At 40.8% G+C, this 20,269-nt stretch overlaps 1 protein-coding gene across 3 annotated transcripts in view; it reads right to left on the minus strand.

Moving 5' to 3' along the window:
* Positions 1-20,269, minus strand: part of Bend6 (BEN domain containing 6) — a 53,031-nt gene that overhangs the window by 31,403 nt on the left and 1,359 nt on the right. For all 3 annotated transcript variants that reach the window (XM_045156186.1, XM_004668214.2, XM_045156187.1), the window contains exon 2: positions 12-71. The gene's annotated coding sequence lies outside the window, so the exon portion shown is untranslated. The remainder of the gene's footprint in view (positions 1-11; positions 72-20,269) is intronic.

Genomic DNA, 20,269 nt, shown 5'->3' on the forward strand with positions numbered 1-20,269 from the left:
AGTTGACTTACAAAATTGAATACTGTAAAAAAAAGTTCCATCATTTTTCTTGTCAAACAGCTTTGAGAAATCTAAAAAGCAAAGAAGAAAAAAGTTAAATTTATTTAAACAGTCTCCTAGAGGGCTGAAGTTATGTGGTTTTAGGAAAAAGATGTTAACAATTGTAGACATCACCGGGACCAAAGATCAAAATTTTCCAAGGTAATCAATAAGAATTGATTAGAATTTTTTTTGGCTTCTTTATTTTAATGTTATTACAGAAAACTCTGAAGTCTTGAGGTGGAAGAATTCCCTTGCTGCAAACTGTAGAATTGACGAAACATTGTTCTGTTCTGCATAGATGATCCAATCCATTGGCCTTAACAGCCTTACTGTTTCAGTTACCTTCTCCTTGCTGGCACGAAGAACCCAAACAAAAGCAGCTGATGGTGGAAAGGGTTTATTTTGGTTCACTGACTCAAAGGGAAGCTCCATGATGGCAGGGAAAGGATGTCGTGAGCAAAGGGTGGACAACACCTCTGCCACAGCAGATGGAACCCCATGGCAAGAGAATGAGCTGAACACTCGCAAGGGGAAGGTGGCTATATATAATATCCTTGTTTTTAAACTTTTTTATTGACAACTTCCATAATTATAGACAATAAACCATGATAATTCCTTCCCCTCCCCCATATCCCCCTTCACAAATCCACTCCATCATATCCTTGACAAAATTCACAGATGGTATAATTTAAACCAGTAAAAAAAAGTGTGTATTCAATGGGTTTTAGGATATTTGCAACATTGTCCAACCATCACTAGGAAATTTAACTTCAAATGTGAGCCTATAGTTTACATTAAGCATAGCTACTTCTTAGAAAACTATAGTATAAATCTTCTCTCTTTTTTTTTTCTTAATCTTTGCCTTTAAATGTGCCATTACCTTGTAGATTACTTCCACTCAGTCCCTCTAGATGGACTATATACTTTTGCTGTTTGGTCTTTTAAAGTTTTCTGTTTTACCTTGTCATTACACTCAAAAATTTCAGCCATCACCCACTTCTTTTGGCAGATTTTATCCCACTTTACCCAGTTTATTCCCAGGGAGCCTAGCAGACTGCTGCTGGGTTTCATCCACCATCTCTGATACAGAAAAATAAAAGCACACCCTTATCTTATAGCTATACAGAAACGGTTGCCAAGCCGAGGAGCCATAGCTTACCAAGCTCTACCCTCACGGTCCAGTTATCGTTTTATAAGGAGATTATATTCTATTACCTGCTTTCTATTATTTGCTACTTTTCTTTTCTGGAGGACAAGCCAACTGCTTTAAATCCTTCTTTTCTAGTACCTGACTTCACTGTACATGAATAGGAACAAATTAGGATAGTACTTGAGAGACACAATTCATAGCTTGTAAGATCCTGAAGCAAAATTATTTGGTAAAACTGACTTTTGCCAGATGTAACTTATGGAGTCTGTTAAGTACTTTTTTTGTGATGGTGACAAGTGCCTAAATCCAAGTTCACTGGGACTGCTGATACCACAGGGTACGGACAGACGCCTTTTCTCTACAACTGAAGAAGACAATTTGCCTCTAGTGAGTCCTCACAGCAAATGTCTGACCCTTTCTGGGGTTATTGTACTGTTCTCTGTAAGCCTTAACAAATCCCCACAATTTCAGTCAATCTTGGGTAGTGAAGGAGAATTGTCTGATTGTTTTTTATTTGTAAGGAATAGAAAACTATTCACGACCACTGCTAAGCATTATTTACAATAAAGTACACAACATACAGTTGGATAACATCCTGATACAACAGAGTTAATTTCCTGGTTTCTTTTGAACCAGTAACCCAAATACTGAAAAGAATGAGCCTATGTGTAAGGAATGAGATGGGGTTAAGAAAAAGCATGCAAGTCAGCCGGGTGTGGTGGCGCATGCCTTTAATCCCAGCACTCGGGAGGCAGAGGTAGGAGGATCACCGTGAGCTTGAGGCCACCCTGAGACTACATAGTGAGTTCCAGGGCAGCCTGAGCTAGAGTGAGACCCTACCTCGAAAAAAAAAAAACAAATATGCAAGTCAATGAATAATTTGTAATATCAAATTTTGTTTACCCATTTATGCCACTAAGCCCTATACTGCCAACATCTCTAACCATGATCACATTTCTAGGCATCATCTTAGATACTGCAAGAACCATAGCCTTTTAGTGTAGCTTTTAGCTTTCTGTAAAGTAATAGCTCAGCAAAGGAACCTTGCTTAGCTAATTAAACCAGGCCTTGTCTAGATTCCTTGATTGAATGGAGAGCTGATAGTGCTAAAATTTTGCAAATACACTATTGCATTATGCAATGATATGGAAAAGAATTCCAAGGTGGTTGCCTTTAAATTATCCAACCTAAACCATGCAATTAACTACAGAATCACCTAATTAATTTGGAAGGTTATGGCTTCAGGAAAATACTCAACTTAAAGTGAAATGACTTCTTATGCTGCTCAGGAAGACAGGCTATCTCACCTGTGAGCTTTTGTTTTGCTGAATATTTGAAAACTCCACTTACACAGTATTTTATGCATATACATACAAATAAAAACCATACATAATGATCCTGCTACATACCAGTTAACAATAAATTCTGATTGTACTGTTTTCACAACATATTACAGAAATCTTTTTGCCTCCATGATTTCAAATATTCCGTTCTGTTAAAGGAGGCAGTGGCAAGAAGCTGTTAATTGCTGCAAGGAGCCACTGCTCTTGATGCAGAACAAAAATAAAAAATCCCAACAGCTGGGTGTGGTGGCGCACGCCTTTAATCCCAGCACGTGGGAGGCAGAGATAGGAGGATCACCGTGAATTCAAGGCCACCCTGAGGCTTCATAATTAATTCCAGGTCAGCCTGGGCCAGAGTGAGAACCTACCTCACAAAATATAAAAACAAAACACAACAAAAAACAAAAACAAAAACAAAAAAACCCAACAAGTGCCAATACTTTCAAAACCAACATATCAAATTAATTTTCATTAGATTGTAGCTATTGGTTCCACAGGTTTAAAAACAAAACCCCTGATTCTATATGCATACATACATACACATATGGTTGTACATATGTATACACACACACACACACGCACACACACGTAAAACAATGTGAATGATTGCCCTTCATGTCCTGGACAGGAATGTCAAGTCAGTGTCTCTTCACAGAAAGTGATTGCAATTTGAGGACACTTCTTATTCATCTCTTTTGCCAGTATCCAGCCTGGCTCATCATCTCTTATCTTTCCATTTTATGAGGACCTCAGTCCCCCACTGAAGTCCTGTGATCCCCCAGGGTACAGACCCTCGGGCCAAGCCTCTTGGTTTGTCAGCAGCATCTCTCTTCTTTGATTTGCCTTTATCACTATCAGAGAACTTTTTTTTTTTTTTAATACCATTTTTCTCTATCAGCTTTTTGAGACTGAAGAAATGCTTTAAGTCACTCAGGACAATGATCTAAAATTTCTCCAGGTTCCCAAGTATTGAAAGCAGCTGTAAATTCCTCCACTTTAAGAAACATCCCCTCTTCCTGTTTACCCACTCAGTACACATTTGCCCAGTACTTTTCCAACTACAAATTCTTTAGGCTCTGCCTCTTCATTTTTATTCTTCATTTTGTTTATTTCCCATTTTTTGCAAAGTAGTTTTATTGGAGACATTAACATTTTTTTTTATTTATTTGAGAGAGTGAGAACGAGGAGGAGAGGAGAGAGAGAGAGAAAAAGAGAGAGAATGGGCATACCAGGGGCTCCAGCCACTTCAAACAACCTCCAGATGCATGCGCCCCCTTGTGCGTCTGTCTTATGTGGGTCCTGGAGAATCAAACCTGGGCCCTTTGGCTTTGCAGGCAAGCGCCTTATCTGCTAAGCCATCTCTCTAGCCCCAGAGACCTTTATTTTTAAGAAAAGTCCTGAAGAGAGCATCAGATGCTCTAGGCAGTGTTGTTTCCAGATCCAGCATATTTGAACCTCAATGACTGTCATGATTTAAATATCAAACATCTCCCCGAAGCTCATGTGTTGAAGGTCTAGTCAGTGGTGCTATTCTGAGAGGCTCTGGTAACTTTAGGAATGAGACCTAGCTGGGAGAACTAGATCGTAGTGGTGAGGTGTGGTCCTTGAGGATGTTTTGTCCCTAGCACCTCTCCATCTCCTGTTTCTTCTTACTGTCTGCCATGATGTAAGAATCTCTTCTGCCACATGCCCCCGCTCCCCCTCCCCACTGCCATGATGATTTGTCCCCAGACATGAAGTAAGGAAGCCATGGACTGATCCTTCTCAAAGCATGAGCTAAAATAAATTCTTCCTCCACTAAGTTAGATACAGCATGATAGCAAGGTCCAAGTCATGATGCAGGGGCATTATGCTAGGTGGAACAGAACAGCTCCATAATACAAGAACTGTATGATTTCACTCATCTGAGGTATGCTGAGTAGTCAAATTCAGAGACAGAAAACAGAACAGTTCTTGGGGGGGGTGGGTAAAGAGAGGAATTGGGAAGTTATTGTTTAATGGCATAGAGTTTGAGTTGTGCAAGTTGAAAAGCATTATGGGGAAGAATGATGGTGAAGGTTGCACTATGGTATGAATGTGTTTAATACCAACCAGTGAATTGTGCACTTAGTATGGTTTACTATAAACAATTTTTATGCTTCCTTTATTATGTCAAAGTAGAAATGATTTAGCTTATAAGAACCTAGTTTTGACGGGTGTGATGGTGCATGCTTTTAATCCCAGCACTCGGGAAGCAGAGGTAGGAGGATCACTGTAAGTTTGAGGCTTGCCTGGAACAACAGAGTGAATTCCACTGGGCTAGAGTAAGATCCTACCTAAAAAAAAAAAAAAAAAAAAAAAAAAAAAAAAAAAAAAGAGTTTACAAAGAATATAGTAGCATTAATATTATCCTGTGGTCACTATTGTCAAGTCCTAACAGAGAAAAATCGACAGCTAAAGATAGGACATTATGAAAGCGGGGGGCTCATGCATGGAAAAAGTTTGCATTAAAGTCTCTGCCAAAATGACAGCCTTGCATGAAGATCACAACTGTCCAGGACAATCCACGAGGACAGGTGTGCAATACCTGCTGTTACATCTTTAACTGACACAATCCTGCCTACTGATCCTTGTAGCCACAGATTATTGTTTCAAAATATCTTATGTAATTCTTCCCATTTTGTCTTTTTAAAACTTCCCTTGCTTCAACCTCCTTAAATACACTCAGTTTAGTAGGACCAGTGTTGTGCCATTGTATTTCCACCTAACCTGTGATGACTTTAGAGAATCTCTTATCATTTAGCTGGACAAATTAAACAAACTGTAGCTATGGAAACACCCAAGGTATGTGGTTGGATGAAGAACATAGGCCAATGGCTTTCTGTCTTTTGTGTGTGTGTGTGTGTGTGTGTGTGTGTATGTGTGTGTGTGACACAACTCAAGGGAAAACACATTTTTGGGGAGAGAGGAGACAAAATACATTCTAATTCAGAAAATACGCACACACGTACTCACTCGTGTGTGCACACAGAATGATAGACCAAAATCTCATGAAACATCATCTGCTACATGCTTCTCTCAGTTTTGGTTACATCTGCTCCATTTTTTTTTTTTTTTTTAAGAAAAAGTCCTGGTCACAAAACATTAAGTTGATTTCACAACCCTCTGATTACACATTAAATTGATCTCACAAGCCACTGTTCTAACTTCTATTCAAAAAACCATGTTTTATACAAAATTATAGAAAACATAATAGATGGGGGATAAAATTGAAAGGGTTATTTTGAAACAAAGGAAAGCAAATATGTTTATACATATAGATTTTTCAAAGTATTCATGACATAAGTCATGAATTTAAAAGGTAGCTCTAAAATTCCAACAAACAAGAGTCACCAAACTTAAGAAACCTAGATGAATATCACAAGAAAATTTAGGCAGCTTGTTTGTATTTGGATATGGATTCCCTCATTTGGGTCAAACCAAAACCGTGACAAGGAAACGCAGCCCGGCAGCGAAGCGCAAGTCCCCTTCATGAGGCTCAGGGTTGGCTTGTTTTCCGTGCACATCTGTCTTGATATGGATTCATGTAAGAGATTCCTTGCAGGACTCAGGTAAGATTAGGAACCAAGTGTTGTCCACTAGGTGAATTCCAAGGTGTCACAAACATAGTACCAATGCAATTGTATGCATATCCTGGCTGGCTTAGAGAGCTCTGAAATGGACTCCTAGCTCCAGCCAGACTCTTGAAAAGGCAGAGCGTAGGACGAGAGATGCTCTTACTACTTTGAAGACAAAATTCTATGTTTACCAGATGGCTGCCTGGGTGTCTACCGCCGACAAGTAGGTTCCTTCTGCTGTCACTGCTCTCTGTGGACATCTGATATGGGCCTTGACCTCCAGTATTTATTTACTGAGGCATTACTGTTGTGAGGCTGCTGTTTCTGATTTGCATGTTCTTACATGACCAAGCTGTGTTTCTAATGATGAAGGGTTTTTGGTTCATAGAAAAGAAGGGAAAACGGTCTCTGGCTCCATTCTTCATGTGCGTGTTCTCAGGCATGCGTCGCTCCGTCGGCCCTGCTGGCATTGGCTCCATGCAAAGTCTCTCTTGTTCTGGACCCAGCAAGAGAACTAGGCGTAGGTGGGTGGTCCTTGTTTTATTTACACAGGGTGACTGGCTTACTTTCATCTTGGTGTGCTCAAGAAGACTTCTGCAGCAGGTAGATGATAAGATTTTACTAATTATAATACATAAGTATTAGTGCAGATTATAACAGGAGCACTAATTCATGTCCTTTCATGCTATAATTGATTAAAGTTGTATTTGAGAGTTAAATCACTCTCATTTTTGTTAATATTTATTCATTTGTTTGAGAGAGAGAGAAACAGAGGGAGTGAGCATGGGTACTCCAGGGCTGCCACTGTAACAAAGTCCAGGTGCATGGAACACTTCGGGCATTTAGCTTTATGTGGGTACTGGGGGCTCAAACCTGGGCTGTTAGGCTTTGCAAGCAAGCACCTTAACTGCTGAGTCATCTTTCCAGCCCCTACTGCTTATATATACATGTATTAGCACTGAGTCTAGGATCAGAATGATTAAATTTTATGAATTCTTAAAATCTGCTCTAAAAGTCACTAAAGGTGGAGAATGCACTTACTCAAAGCAACAAACATTGTGATGATACCTTGCTTTTGACTTTCAAGATGAATAGAATGTTCAACATTCACCCAAAAAAATAAAATAAAATAAAGTGGGGACATTTTACACGACTTACAGTCATCCTAAGATAGACCTCTAAATGATTTTACTGCTCCTTAGGCTTAACTCTACATCTGTGGTTTTGGTAAATGGAGAAGGAGATGCAAACAAGTATTGGAGAGGCAGGTGGTAACATAAGGACAGCAAGGGATGAAATGATCACAAACTTGGTATTTCTTAGAAAATAGCTTCGGAGGCCCTGAAAAGGCAGAGAAGTTATTCAGAACTTCTGTGGGTTTGTTGCACAGACACTTACTTATGGCCGCTGACTTTGACAACTGGTGAACATAGGAGATGCTGTGGAGCTGTTCAGATTAATTACTTAATTAGATTAATTACTTAATTAGATTAATATACTGAGTCATGTATTTTAAATAATCCATAAATTATCTAAAGCTATGTTCCCCTTTTATCCACTCCCAATCATTTCTCTTCTTATTCTTTTTTTTTTTTTGGTTTTTCGACATAGGGTCTCACTCTAGCCCAGGCTGACCTGGAATTCACTATGGAGTCTCAGGGTGGCCTAGAACTCACGGCAATCCTCCTACCTCTGCCTCCCGAGTGCTGGGATTAAAGGCATGTGCCACCACGCCTGGCTCTTCTTATTCTTTTTAAAAATATTTATCTATGAGATAGAGAGAGAGAGAGAGAGAGAGAGAGAGAGAGAGAGAGAGAGAGAGAGAGAGAGAATGGGCATGCCAGGGCCTCCAGCCACTGCAAACTCCAGATTCATGTGTCACCCTGTGCATCTGGCCTCACATGGTACTGGGGAACCGAACTAGGGTCCTTAGGTTTTGCAGGCAAGCACCTTAATGGCTGAGCAGCCATCTCTCCAGCTCTTCTCTTCTTATTCTAATAGCCTTTCATGCCATCTTGAAGCAACATTGAAATTGAAAGAAAACACAATCAGATATAATATACATTTTTGTCACTATTTCATTTAGAAAAATACACTTGTAAAAAAAAAGTAAATTTACTTATATACATTTTTATGGGCAAAAGTGTATTACTGTCAATAAATTCAGTTATGAAAATGGAAGGGACTGTTGAGGGAAATGCTTCTTTCTGCTGCAGGCATTGACAAGCCTGGGGGTAGCAGCATCATCACAAACCAGAGCCAGGCAACTCATTAGTGGTGAAGAAATGGAGTATGATTGGCTTTCTAAATCCACAGAGTTTCACATCCATCTGCTACTCAACTGACTATGAGAAGGAATTGTTTGAGAAAAGTTTGTGTCTGTACTGAAAGTACACATTTTTTCTTCCTCAAACAATATTGTCATATTGTATTATTTATGAAATAAAGGCCAGAAAAAAATCACATAATACTACATACTGTATGTAATCTAGAGATGTTTGAAACTATGCAGGAGGATGTGCGTAGGTTGATAATTTTATGAGGGTTTGAGCATCTGTGGATTATTTTCATCTTCATGGGGTCTGGAAATCAATCCCCTCAGACACTAAGAGATGACTATTGATCAAAGGAGCCCAAGGGGATAAAATGATCTATTTTAGATCAGGAAGCTACTTAAAAGCAAAGGGTGACAGACAGACACACTGACTTCAAAGCATATGACCGAACCACGAGGTTTAGGAGTGTCCAGACTGTCAGAACAGGCCAGTCAGCAGCGGTAGTACTTTGAGACAATTTTGTGAGCTCTTAGCAGCATGGCAGAGAAACCATCCAGGGCTGAGTAAACCTCAAGCAAAAGTACATCCTGTTCACAGAAAGAAGAAAAGATGAAATGTATCCTGCTATGAGATAATTGAGAAGATTTGGCAGTGAGAAACTTTTCTAAAATGTAAAGGTAAAGCTTTTCTGTATGGATAGTTTATTATGATTTTATTCTGAGTTTCTTCCAAGTGCATTAGACTATCTCTTTCTCTCTTGCTCTCCCTAAAAAAATTAAAAAGAACAAAAAATATTTTTTTTAAAGGGCTGGAGAGATGGCTTAGTGGTTAAGGTGTTTGCCTGTGAAACCTAACAACCCATGTTCAGCTCTCCAGATCCCACATAAGCCAGATGCACAAAGGTGAGGCAAGTGCAAATTTGCACAAGCCCAATAAGTGGTGCAAGTTTCTGGAGTTTGAGTGCAGTGGCTCAGGCCCTAGCATGCCAATTCTCTGTCTCTCTAAAAATAATTAATTAATTAATTAATTTAAAAAAAAAAACAAGTGCATTAGATGGTAAAGCAGAGTCACATAAATGGTTACAAACACAGTCTCTAGAATCAGTTTGGCTCTCTGATCCTGGCTCCAATACATACTATACATGTAACCTTTCTCTGCTCACATTTCTTATTTGTAAGGTGGGAATGATGACAATATCCTATTATAGCTGATACCTTAGGCAGCCTATTGACATTATATTGATTTATTAATAGTAATGTTTTTGTTATTAACTAAGGAAATAGGACCAGATTCCCCTCATACAAGATTAGGAGGGACCTTTATAATAGACAGGGCAGAGGAGGGCTTGAAAAGTAGCTAATCTGAATGCCTGCGATGTTGTTAGAGATAAAGATCACAGGCTGCTTTAGCCTCTGTGGATGGGAAGTCAGTTTTTCCCCCAGTGATGATAGTGAGAACAAGATAGGGAAATGGTAAGAATGAAAACTACACTTTTTATTTTTTGGTTTTTCAAGGTGGGGCCTCACTGTAGCTCAGGCTGACCTGGAATTCACTATGTCACTATAGAGTCTCAGGGTGGCCTCAAACTCACAGCGATCCTCCTACCTCTGCTTCCCGAGTGCTGGGATTAACGGCGTGCGCCACCACACCTGGCTCACATTTTTAATCAAGGAGTTCTGTTAGATTGAAGGATTCCAAGAGGTACTCCAGGAGCTGCAGGGGCAAGGAGGTGCAAAAAATGTAAGCATGCAGCAAAAAGGGTCTTTGGAGTGCAAATGATCCTTATGCTACTTGTTACCTGGGGCAGGGGAGGGATATGTTTAAGCTCTAGGGTGCTCATGAGTAAAATGAGCACAAGAGCAGCACTTACTCATCAAAGCCGTGAGGACTGAATGAGTAAATGTACGCAAAGCATATGTATCAGAGAGTAGATGCACAGCATTACCCATGATAACAAATAACTAGGTTGTTTACCTCAAGGTAGCTGCTCAGTAATGAGGAGGTTCATGTTGTCCCATGTCTTTGGGTGAGAACAGATGAACAGTGACATCCCAACCAACTACAAGGGTGTGCCTAGTGCCTTTAATATAGGCACTGAGGCCTGGAGTATTTTTTAAAATGTTTTATTTATATTTATTTATTTATTTGACAGAGAGAGGGAGAGCACGAGTGAGCAAGCGAGTCAAGGCTTCCAGCCACTGCAAACAAACTCCAGATGTGTGCGCCCCCTTGTGCATCTGGCCAACGTGGGTCCTTGGGAATCGAACCTGGGTCCTTTGGCTTTGAAGGCAAACCTTAACTGCTAAGTCATCCTTCCAGCCCCCTAGGGCATTTTATTTATTTATTTTTTTTTGGTTTTTTTGAGGTAGGGTCTCACTCTGGTCCAGGCTGACCTGGAATTAACCCCCTAGAGTATTTTTGAGGCAGGCTCTTATTAGTTATTTTCTCATTGTGGGGATGAAACACCTGACAAGAGAAATGTAAGGAAAGAAGAGCCGAGTTTGGTCGAGGGTTTGAGGGACTACAGCCCGCCATGGTGGGGAAGGCACTGCAGCCGGAGTGTGAGCCGGGTGGCTGCACTGTGTCCCGTCGCAAGCGGAGAGGCACGGCCGGGCTCAGATGGTTTCCTCCTCTTTCCTCTTCAGTCAGTCTGGGGCTCAGTCCTTCATGGTACCTCCCTCATCCAGATTAGGCCTTTCTTCCTCAGTTACACCTGTCTCTGGACATGTCCAGAGATAGCTCTCCTAGGTTATTTCAAATCTAGTCATCTTGACAATTACATCTCACCATGCAGCCCAGGCTGGCTTGAAACTTGCCATCCTCCTGACCACACCTCGTGTGTGTTGGGATGTCAGGCGTGAACCACCATGCCTCCGACCTCAGGCCAGACTAGCTTGACTAGGTTGCAGGCCAACAGGAAGTCGGTGTCTGTGCTGTGCTCTCCCTGAGGTAGATTTTGATCTCATGAGAAAGGCCACGGGTTGAAGTTGTGCAAAGAGCAGTTCCCATCTGTTCGGCCTCGAGGGGTAGGAGGCCCTTAGGGAATCGTGGTGAGTCAGTTTGTTTCCAAGCGGAATGTGTCAACCCTGGACAGACAGAGAGATAAGGCTACCCCAGGAGAACAGCCCGAAAAGCTAGAGTAAGGCAACCACATAATGATGCAATCAGCCTCATGGGACAGGATGCGGTTCTGAGGATGCCCGAGGCCTCGGGCTTTGGGACTATGATGGTTGGAGAACTGAGGTGCATCCAGATAGCCAGAGCAGCACCTCAGTTCGTTCGGTGCTGGGTCATTCCTTGTGTGTACAAGTCTGTTGGCTTAAGTTGGGGCTGTAGCTCAGTAGGAGAGTGCTTACTTAGCAGGTTTCAGGCTCTGGGTTTGATGCCCAGTACTGTCAAAATAATTTTATTGGCTCATATTTCTGTAGCCTGAGAAGTGTCTAGCTCGTGGTGAGGGCCCTCTAGTTACTGTCATCTCACTGCAGAAGGAGTGAGGAGACCAAGAAAGAGGCTGATCTTGTCCTTTTATAACAAACCTACCCCCAAGGCAGGGTAATTTAATCTATTCATAGGGCTCTACTGAAAGATCCCCTGCCTAATACTGTCACAAGGGCAGTCAATCTCAGCATGAGTTTTGGAAGGGACAAACATTCAAATCATAGCATTGCAAGTAGAAAATTGTCTTTGTTTACCCCATACTAATGCCCATAACGCTTTTCCCAGACTCAAGGGATAGGCAGGTGATGCCAGTGTTGGTGGGTTGAAACAATGTGATAGATATAGCGTGCAGAAGACTGTGTGGAGTGGCGTGTCTCTGACAATTCTCATTTTTAGGGCAGAATGGAGAGTGGAGCTGAGGAACACACCTCTCAAAAGAGACATTTTTCCCCCTATAAATTCAGATCTCTAGAAACTCACCTAGAGTTTTAGGTCAAGAAGTCCTATAGTAGATATGACTGCCAAGGTTTCAGATTTGGTGTTTTCACTTTTGAAGTATAAACTCTTCTATATTCCTTTAGTGTGGTTCCCGTTTGCTTCCCTGTGTTCCTCCCTAAGTGTTTGGACTTATGAAGACATTTTAGGATGTGCTTTTCTTTCTGTCCTAGTTCTTTGGGATGTCATAACATTGGGATAATTGCAGTAGCCTCTGGAACTATGTGCTATTGAAATAATTTCATAATAAAACCATCAGTTACTCACTGTAACTATTCTCCTTCATATACTTGGTATTTCTGCTCTTTTAAGTGAAGTCATTTTTAAAGGCTATGAGAAAATTGGTGTATTAACATATAAATATTTAATACAATAAGTAAATATTTAATGAATAAGTCTTAAAGACAGGAACAATCATACGATTTAATGTTACTGTGGTTTAATTATCAAGACAATATAAAATATAATTCATAAATATTAAAGATCTTATTAATCTCATATTTATGTAAGTACAATTTTTTTCTTTTATTCATTTAGGCATGTAGATTAAGGATTAAATTTCTATTTTATTTTACTTATTTGCTCATGCATATGTTTGGGAGCACTAGTGTCTCTTCCCACTGCAAATAAACACCCTTCCAACTTTACATGGATGGATGGCAAATTGAACTAAGGCTGGCAGGCTTTGTAAGTAAGCATCTTCGACCATGGAACTATTTTCCCAGCCCACTCATTGAAGAACGTAGAAATTTGGGATGAAGAGATGGCTTAACAGTTAAGCCACTTGCCTTTGAAGCCTAAGGACCAGGGTTTGATTCTCCAGTACCCACATAAGCTAGATGCAAAAGGTGGCACATACATCTGGATTTCATCTGTAGTGGATAGAGGCCTGGTGCACCCATTATCTATCTTCATCTCTCTCCTCTCTCTTAAATAAGTAAATGATTTTTCAAAGAATGTTGGGCATGGTGGTACATGCCTTTAATCCCAGTGGAGGCAGAGGTAGGAGGAACACTGTGAGTTGGAGGCCAGCCTGAGACTACATAGTGAACTTCAGGTCAGCCTGGGCTAGAGTGAGACCCTACCTTGAACTCCTCCTCCAAAAAAGAATGTAGAAATACTTGTAACTTATATGTCAATTCTCACCTTGGAATTAGAAGGAAATACTTATTGCTTTCAAATTTGCTTTGCATTATACATTCTTAGAGATAGTAGAAATATTTTATACTGTCTAAATATTAATGAACAATACCCAGTGATTTATAATTTTTAAGAACTTATAATTTGATTTAGTTTTACATTACATTTACAAAGGACACAGGTTTGATTCCCCAAGACCCATGTTAGCCAGATGCACAAGGGGGCGCAAAAGTCTGGAGTTTGCAGTGGCTGGAGGCCCTAGCACGCCCACTCCCTCTGCCTCTCTCTCTCCCTCATTCTCTGTCAAATAAATAAATAAATAATAAAATATTTAAAATATATATTTATTTATTTGACAGAGAGAAAGAGAATGGGTATGTGAGGGCATGTAGCTTCTGCAAATGAACTCCAGATGAATGTGCCATCTTAGGCATCTAGCTTACATGGTCCTGGGGCCCTTTGGCTTTGCAGGCAAGTGCCTTAACCAGTAAGCCATCTCTCCAGCCTTATTTTTACATTTTCATTCATTTTTCTTATCTTTTATTTTTTGTTTTTCGAAGTAGGGTCTCACTGTAGCTCAGGCTGACCTGGAATTCACTATGCAATGTCAGGGTGGCCTTGAACTCATGGTGATCCTCCTACCCGAGTGCTAAAGGCATGCACCACCATGCCTGGTTCTATTTTTTATTTTTGAATTAGCTTACACAGAAACAGGATTCCTAATGGCAATTTCACACATCCAATATTTTTGCTGATTCTTCTCCCACTTCCCCATCTCCCTGTCTTCCCTTCCTCCATTTAACTTTAATATTTCATGTGTTCTATTGTCTGACCCTTTAAGTCTCTTTTCTCCAGTATGACTGGCCCATTTCTGGTGCTTACCCCTTTATTGCCACCTAGATCCACATATTTAACATTTAGAAGATAAGACCCACATGAGAACCTATGATATTTTTGCTTTTGAGCCTGGGTTGTCTTGCTGAATATAAATTTTCCAGCTTCATCCACTACTTTTCTGAAAACTTTATTTTTCTTTATGGCCGAATAAAATACATTGTATGTATGTATATATTCATATTTTTCTTTTTATTTTTTTCCAGACACATCTATATTCATATTTTTCATTATTCATTCATCTGATGATAGACATCTACATTGGCTCCATTTTCTTGTTAATCTGAAGAGTAGTGACAAACATGGATGTTCAAGTATCTATCTCTGTAACAGGATGTAGAGTCCCTTGGGTATATGCCCAGCAGAAATATAGTTGGGACCACAGAAAGCTAAAAAGCTCTGCATGGCAAACGAAACTCAACAGAGTGGACCCCCTACAGACTTGGAGAAATTTTTTTCCAGTTGTACTTCAGACACACAGTGAATATCTAATAAAAGAATTTTATCTTAATACAAACTAAAATTTAAATATGGATAACCCCAGTCTACCAATCAACAATTAGGCCAGTGAACTGCACAGATATTCCTCAAAACAAGAAATACAAATGACCAACAAATATTTTTATAAAGTGCTCCACATCCCTGGCTGTCAGAGAAATGCAAATTAAAACTGCTTTGATCTTCCATCTTAGCTCAGTCAGAATGGCTTTTACCAAGAAAACAAATAACAACAAAGTGAGGACATGGGGAAAAGGGAACCGTTATTCATTGTTGGTGGGAGGATGAACTGGTGCAGCTACTAGAGAAATCAGTGTGGAGGCTTTTCAAAAAGTAGAAATAGAGCTACTATATAACTTGCCTTACGAACAGCTCTTAAACTTTCCACTGGCAGTTCATACAACTATGAGTAAGTTTCTGGTGGAGTGAGTCAGTATTTTGCTGCATGACTAATCCTACATCCAATGTGAAGACTGCATAAATCAATTCTATTTTCTTGTGAGTAATAAATAATTACTTCCCCCAAACTGTCTGCAAAGCATTACAGAGTACATGAATTAAATTATATTGGTGTTTTTAAGCTCCCAAACTCTGGAACAGAACTCTATAATGCTCACAAACAAAAATTTGTTTCAAAGCATTATCATGTATTCAGCAGTTTGGCCACCCAAAATGAAACATCTCAATAAAGGCTATGAAATGGCTAAAATGTAAAGAACAGTCTGAAAAAAAATTTGAGACATTTTCTGTTAGAAAGATGCCTTCAAATTATTCTTCATTGTTGTATTAGGGCATTATGAACAGATAGTCCTTTCTGAAGACATTATTGCTGAAAATAACATTTGAGATTGCTAAAAATTACAATTGTTTTTCCTACCAAAACGCACACATTAAAAACAAAGTACAGGCTGGAGAGATGGCTTAGCGGTTAAGCGCTTGCCTGTGAGGCCTAAGGACCCCGGTTTGAAGCTCGATTCTCCAGGACCCACGTTAGCCAGATGCACAAGGGGGTGCATGCATATGGAGTTCGTTTGCAGTGGCTGGAGGCCCTGGCGCACCCATTCTCTCTCTCTCTCTCTCTCTCTCTCTCTCTCTCTCTGCCTCTTTCTCTCACTGTCACTCTGAAATAAATAAATAAATAATAATAATAATAATAAAAACAGAGTACAATGAAGCAGAAGAGTTAGTTCAGTGGTTAAGGCACTTGTGTGCAAAACCTAAAGACCTTGGTTCCATTTCCTAGTATCCATGCAAAGCCAGTTGCACAAAGAGGCGCATGCATCTGGAACTCATTTGCAGTGGCTAGAGGCCCTGGTGCACTCACTCCTTCTATCTGTCTCTCTTTTGTCCCTCTCTGCTTGCAAATAAATAAATAAATTAATTAATGAATAGCAATCCATCTATCTGGTGGTTTTCTGATTCTGGGAGCTGAAATCCACCAAATATCCAAGATTATATTATCTAAATTTTTTTCCAGGTGATGTAGCTCCTTTTCCTTTCAATTACATGCAGAACATATCACCTGGGAACATGTAGGCTACTAGTGTAAGCCCAGTATGCTTTCTAGTAATTGACTGCTAGGTAGTCATTCTTACCTAAATTATTTGTCTTTAGAGAATACTATTTCAATGTAATGTCCTTGTGTGATTACCAACCGAATAATTTATTTACTTCCACAACACATAGGTTTGTCATAAATACAGAAAGCTTCTGGTATATTCCAGAGTATCTTTATAGCTTTCCCTGAAACTCATTCTTCAACTCTGAGTGTTAAGAATCAGGCTTGGTAGTGAGAAGGCCATGACCAGAAAGCTATCCTAGCCAGTTAGGCTCATTTTAACTCTGCAGTTTAAAATGCAGCTGGAGGGCCAAAAGAACCATTTGTGAGGAGTGGGGCTCAGCTACGTTGAAGCAAATTGATGGGGGCGTGGGGCTCAGGTACATTGAAGCACATTGATGGGAAGTGGGGTTCAGGTATGTTAAAGTACATTGGCAAGTCACGTTATTCCCTTTCTTCATGTCTTTCTTTCCCAGTGCTGGCCCAGGCTCTGAGTTCCTGGAAGCTTACTCAGAAATCTCCCAGGACCAGAGGACCATTACTCAGTTTTTATTGGGGATCTACTTGCTCCCTTCACTGTTAAATTTCTCCAAAGACTGTAGACAGTAAATCTCAGGATTCTCTTTTTTATCTCTCATTCCCTTTGCAACACATTAATGTCTGCTTTAGCCTCCCCGGCCGTAGTGACTCAGACCTCTGGAAGGTCCGCAGATGACTCCCACTCACCAGTCCTCAGACCTCTGAGCCACTCATCTGCTCCGCTATGTAATGTCGCTGGGTTGGAGCATTCCCCACGTTCTGTAGTCCCGCCTTTACTTCTTTCTCCAAAGTTCTGATCCCATTTTCTCCAGTTTTTCATTAGTCACTTCTTCCATTTCCATGACTTCACTTACAAGCTATGTTGATGACCTCTCCCACGTCCATTTCTGGGTCTGACCTATGTACTCACATGTTTGCTGGATATTTTCATACTGGTATCCTTCTGCCACTTTCCTTGCAGAGGGTCAAAAGGCAGTTTGCTAGTTACTCCTTCAAAACTGTGCTTGCTGAAAATGTGAGTTATCTTTAGTTTTCTCCCTCTCTTAATTGGTTGCCATACAACTTAGAGTAAACATGCTTCTTACTGAATTTTCTTTTTTTCTGAGCCAAAAATTAGGAACTTGTGCCATCATTTTGTAACTGTAGAGAAGTCCTGTGGAGGATGTTTGCCATCTTACCGAAGCCCCTTCCTCACTCCCACTGTTGGGAAGTAGAGTTAGGAACGTGGGAGCTGAGCAGTGTCCTCGTGTTGCCAGGCTTTCCATAGCTGTGACACGTACTGGAGAAGACAAGTCAAGAGAAGCAAAGATTTGCTTTGGCTTATGGCCTCAGAGGTTTTGGTTCATCACAAGTAGAGGATGAGGCGGGGCAGAGCAGGTCACATCACAGCAGCCAGCAAGCCAGCAGAAGGGTGCTATAGGATGCTGCTGCCACATTCAGGGTGGGTCTGACTCCTTTACTTAATCCTCTCTGGAAATTCCTTTATGGATTCACCCACAAGTGAGCATATTTATTCATCTTCAAGGCATGATTCAATTCAATCAAGTTGATAATCCTGATGCTTCATCAAGATTAACCATCAATCTGACACTACTACTGGGCAGAGCAGTCAATGAAGCTCTCTTCTCACACAAGAGCATTATGGGCTGGAAGGGGTCAGGGTCTCAGCCTTTGGTTTCTATGCAGAAATTTGCATAGGTCAGTCAGCTTTTCCTGCCCCAGTACTGGGGAGTTCCTTCATTGTGACTGGGCAGGCATGCTGTGTTTGGATGACAGGGATAAGAGTGGTCTTGAGTCTACTTTCCCTTTGGATCTTCACATTGATTCTCAATTGGTCAAGAATCTCAAGGTAGGAAGGGGCTACATGGTAATCGCCTTCTATACACCTGGTCTCAAAGTCTCTTAGCTATTTCCCCTAATAACTCCCTACCCTGCTCCTTGGGACTCACTGTCATGAAAAGGCAACAGATTATATAATACGTTTTTTTTTTTTTTTTTCCCCACTCTGATTTCTTGGTATTACAGGTTTTGCCCATGAGCCTTCTTTCCCCATTCCCATCCCCCTATGTTAAAGTATGGCTTTTATGAAATGCCAGTTGCTATTTTTAAGTGAAAGTCTAGCAGGAAGAAAAGGTATGAATTGCACTAAATTAATCTTCTAAAAAAGACTGAATACCTGGTTTACTATTAATTGAATTTCACCATATACAAGGCACCATGCAAACACAGAAAGAAGTTCCTCAGAACTTGCCATTATTTGGAAGCAGCAATGATAAATCAATCACAATAAATCAGAAATCAGAGATAATCAGAAATTGAAACAAATCCTAAATTCCTTCAAGGATTTGGTTTATTTATGATGCGTTTCCTTAAAATAACTGAGGTAAACAACAAAGATGAACACATCTGCAAAAAGTGCCTACAATTCCACTGCATGAAAGCTAGCCATCCGACAGACCAAGAGAGATAAATGACGATTTTGTGTGTGTCTGTGTGTGTGAACTTGAAACTTACAAATTACTGCACCAGTCTCGAGATGGTTATGACTATGCGAAAGAAATTGTCCAGAGAGCCGTAACTGCTGCTGGCTCTTCGTTGTTATCAATGCGGAGTTTGGGGTGAACTGCTTTCTGCGCTGTGTTTGTCATTTCACACCTGCTTCTCTTCAAGTGCATTCAAGCCATGTCAGCTCATCTTGAGAAGCACAAAGATGTTCTTTCTAAATTCTGTTATCTTTGCCCACTGTTTGCAAGAAGGCGCTGCAGTTTTGTTTGAGATCACCCTGCCATGCCTTTGTTGAGTCAGTGCAGTGGAGAATCCCTCCTTTCTTAATGGGCCACACATTGCAGGCTTTGGAACTCTCCGCATGGCAAATCGGGAGCACAGTTTCCTACTGCAGGGGCTGTGGTTTCAGGAAACCTTCAGCTACGTGCGCAAAGGGCTACCTGCCAGTTCCTGAGCACCAGGGACCCGTGGAGCTATCTTGGGCCGCAGTGCATCTTACATGCTGACGTTCTGAATTTCTACCTTACTCAGCGTCTCAAGTCAAGGTCCTTCCATCTTTATTTCCAACCTAGTGAATGATTAGCATGCAACATGACAACCTGAATGTTTGGTTTAGGAACCCAGCACGCAAAACCTTCCTTGTTTATGAATCCAGCATTGAAGACGTTGCATTAGGCAACACCTTTCCTGAGCCTCTTTTAATGCTTTTTATCATCTACCTTAACAATATCTAATGGTTAAACTTTTTTTTGTGTAGAGCTGTAAGAGTCAGATATAGTTCAAAACCAACACGGATTTTAAGACAAGCACTTAAGAGAGAAATATTCCTATCAATTCTTTAGCTGGCTTGCAGAATTATTTTTCTAAAATAAAATTTTTAATAGTTTTTTTAAAAAATCTTAGATATTCCAAGATGAGTCCAACCTAGTTACTAGAAATTCCACAAATGTAGCAATGGGTTACTTTGTCACACAAATGCGTAAAGGACATAACACAAGCCACTGGCCCCACACGGGGCAAGCCAGCCTGCCTGGGGTCAGCAGGCGGCGCCCGCGCTGGTCTGCAGGCTAGGCCGCAGTGTGCCGCAGGCGGACCTGCAGCAGCGGTTTCAGTGCCAGGAGCCAGGTGCCCAGGCCGCCTGCAGAAGGGCACACTGCGGCGCTCGCCACTCGCTCCTGCACTGTTCAGTGCTTCTCCCGCCACCGACTACCAGATAGTTTTTGCTGGTAGATGGGGTAAAGGGAAAAAGATGTCAAGCCCGGGGAGTGTGACAGTGCCTAAAAATGCTGTCTGTC

The sequence above is a fragment of the Jaculus jaculus genome, chromosome 8 (genome assembly GCF_020740685.1).
Source record: "Jaculus jaculus isolate mJacJac1 chromosome 8, mJacJac1.mat.Y.cur, whole genome shotgun sequence".
Lineage (NCBI taxonomy): Eukaryota > Metazoa > Chordata > Mammalia > Rodentia > Dipodidae > Jaculus > Jaculus jaculus.